Below are 3823 nucleotides of genomic sequence, written 5' to 3'. Positions count from 1 at the left end.
GGTTTGCACTGTATTCTTGTGCTTTTTTTTTTTTTTTTGTAATACTGGGATTGAACCCTGGGGTATTTTACCACTGAGCTACATCCCCTTTTTATTTATTTTTTTATTTTTTGAGACAGGCTTTCACTAAGTTGCCCCAGGCTGATCAAGAACTTGAGATTCTCCTGCTTCAGCCTCCCAAGTCACTGGAATAACAGGCATGTGCCACCATGCTCAGCTTTCTCACAATACTCTTGAAAAACACCACACCTGAAAAGCACTTTGACCAGTACCTGGCCCATTATAGATATTCAATAAGTATTTGCAGAATGAAGGATAATAAAAAGAATGAATGCTTATTACCTGCATGTTATTTATTTTTAACAACATTTTTTACCAAATAGTTATTCCTGAACTCATGTAGATGAAAATTGTCTTCATGATGTTAAATAATAGGCTTCAAAGTCCAAAGTGGTATTGAGATTTGAAAGAAAAAATTAGGCTTTTTCATAAAAAATGTTGGGATTTTTGTTATTATTCCAGTTATTGCCGAGTTTACATTCATTTTTTTTTTGACTCTGCTAAGAAAGATTTGGAATAATTTGTACCTTAATCCAAGTTTGCACATACCTTGATTGGCAGACTTTCTTGATCAAACGGAAGCTTAAATCTGTCCCAAATTATATTTTTAGTTTAAAACTCAACCACTTCTTATTCTGGGTTCATCCTAGTAATTCGAAGGACACACCCTATCATTAAGAGTCTCCCAGTCAAGCTGAGGTTGTGGTTCAGTGGGCACATGTGGGGCTCTGAGTTTGATCCTCAGCAACACATAAAAATAAATAAATAAAAGGAAGGTATTGTGTCCAAATACAACATATGTATGTGTGTGTGTGTGTGTGTGTGTGTGTATTTTTTAAGAGTCTCCCAATTCTCTCATATAAGACAAAAAAAATTGAATAAGACAATGGGGGTAGGCTGTTTATGGGCCAGACTAGGGTGCTGAATTCTAGTCTATCAACAACATCAAGCTATATTAGTGATCCGAGTAAGGGATGCTGTCTGTAGTGAAGTATTTTCAGGAGAATAAAGAGGGGCACAGAATATGGAGTGGATTGAAGGAGAGAGATGCAGGAGATGGGCAAATATCTTAGAATCTCGCTTGAATCTAAATTTAAGATGAGGGAGACCTGAAGAGATAAGATGGTAAAATAGTACAGGTAGAAAAGAAGGGATAATGGTAAAGAACCTAAAAGGAACAGTATACAGAGCTCAGTGGCAACTTTGCATGCTTTATGGAAGAGTATGAAGGTGAGGGATGGTGGAACTGGATTTTACTCTGTACTCAGCCACTTACTAGTAGTGGGTGATCTTTGATGTCTCTTTCACGGCTGCAATTGGGAGTTGAGGAGGCCAGATGTGGTGTTTTAGTGTCTAATCGCTAGATTTGTGGGTGCTGAGAGACAGTCCTAGTAATGGCTTTCTGATTTCTAGGTCAGGCTTCCTGGTGCTAGATACTACAACTTTTTCAGTGATTTTGCAACTATCTAGTTTATAACTATATAGTTTCCTATATTAAATTCATTTCTATGTAAAATACCTAGGATGATTTGTGTTTCTTTCAGGATACTGACTGATAAGAAGATCACATTTCACAAAAGTTTTGCCTGGCCCGTTGATTTCACTGTATCTGTGATTTCACTGTCATTCTTTTTGTTTAAATAATGGCTCACAATTTTCTTTCATATTAAGATAGTAAAAGAATCCCCTTGTGGGAAATACTGTTAAGTTCACATTCAATGAACATGAATTTTTACCTATAAAAGAAAGAGAGACAAACTTACCCCATTCAGGATGACCCTGTGCTCAGAGGCTGGGTCACATCTGGCTTTATTCAGGGACTTGGATCAATTGCAGAGAAGAGAGTGAGACAACAGGTACCCTACCTTAAATTGTTAAGTTCTTCAGGGCATTCCTAAGATGTCGTTGATCCTGGATGAGATGAACATTAGAACATATCCAAGCCAGCCACAGTGGCACACACCTGTAATCTCAGTGAGTCAGGAGGCTGAGACAGGAGGATCCAAGTTCAAGGGCAGCCTCAGAAACTTAGCAAGGCCCTAAGCGACTTAGCAAGAACTTGTCTCAAAAAATAAAAAGGATTGGGGATATAGCTCATTGGTTAAGAGCCCCTGGGTTCAATTTCCAGTACCAAAAAAACAAAGCAACAACAACAACAACAACAAAACCAAAGCAAAACAAATAAACAAAACACACACATCCAAGAAGACAAGTTACTCAAAGGAAAAGTGATTACAATTAAAGGTGAGAAATAATCAAAAGGCAACGTCATGGAAGGAAGGAATGTTTTTGTCATTACATATACAGGCCAGAGCTGTGTACATTTAAATATATTGTTCACATCAGTAGTTCTCCAAGTGTGGTCTCACACCAGCAACATCAGCATCATCTGGGAACTTCTTAGAAATGCAGATTCTTGGGTCCTACCCCAGACATGCTGGAATCAGAAATTCTGGGATTGGTGAAAGTAATCTATATTTTCTAATCTTTTAGGTAATCCTATGGGTTAAGAATAATAGAGTTTAATGATTTCTGGCCTTCAGTGTAGATTTACTCAGTCCTTCATGCCAATGATAACTAAGTTTTTTCCTATGGGTGTGATGATCTACTAGCAGGACTCTGGGACCTACTCATATATGACAGATAGCATGGATAAGAATTCTGTGTGGGTGACAGTTCTGCGGTTAAATAACTTACCCAAGAACAAATGTTATTCATAGGTAAAAACACTAATATATGTTCCCAATTTGAGAACGAGGGTATTACTTCATTTTTAATGATACACAGTCCTATGAAAATTATATATCAATAATATCAGCTGTTTATTAAATGGGACATTTTGCAAACAGTTTTAGAGACCTGTTCTGTGACTTTATTTTTCTTACACATTTTTTTTCCAGTGCTTGCATCAGATTCAGGGCCTTGTGCATGCTAGACTGGACCACACAGAGGTACATCCCTAGCCCTTTAATCTTATTTTTTTGATCATAAAATATTTAGACTCAAAAATATGTCTATGTGATAATGGGATCTCACTTAGAAACAAAACATAATATACTTACTGCTCATGGGTTTTAGATGAAAGAAAATTAAAAATAATTTTCACTTGCAAATAATTTTCAGTGATAAATAATGCCTAATTTTATAATACTTTATTATTATTTTGCCTAAAACATGTACAAAAGCAACTTAACATTAGCAAACAAAGTTACAGAGAGGCTTTCCTGGACCAACCTAGCCTTTAAATAAGAATTCAAGCAAATGCTGATTAATTTTAATAAATTCTTTCAAAGATGTATATAAGGAAAGGATACCAATCGAATATTGTAAATGTTTTTTTAAATCAGATACTTTATATCTTTCAAAAGTAAATAGCCATTTAAAAAAATTTATTCGTTCTTTTTAGTTATACATGGCAAATAGCTATTTTAAGATTATCAAATACTTGTTCAGCATATTTCACTATCATCAGAACTGGGAATGAAATATTTGGGGCGCAACTAATAATATTCAGACCTTGCTCACATTGTTTCACGAGAATCTACCTTTTATGAAGCGAGTCCCATCTCTATGAATAATTTATTCCCTAATCCAACTCATTCTGTTGGTTAAAATTTTGAGAATTATTGCATAATCTTGTTGAGGAAAATAGAGTAACATTTTGAACAGCCAAGTAGCTCTTTTTATTCATTTTCAGTAATAATGTAAAAATGGAACCATAAATTGATTTACGCATGTGGCACTATTTGAAATAAAAATGAAG

The sequence above is a fragment of the Ictidomys tridecemlineatus genome, chromosome 2, assembly GCF_052094955.1.
Source record: "Ictidomys tridecemlineatus isolate mIctTri1 chromosome 2, mIctTri1.hap1, whole genome shotgun sequence".
NCBI classification, from domain to species: Eukaryota; Metazoa; Chordata; class Mammalia; order Rodentia; family Sciuridae; genus Ictidomys; species Ictidomys tridecemlineatus.
This window is presented reverse-complemented; position numbering follows the sequence as displayed.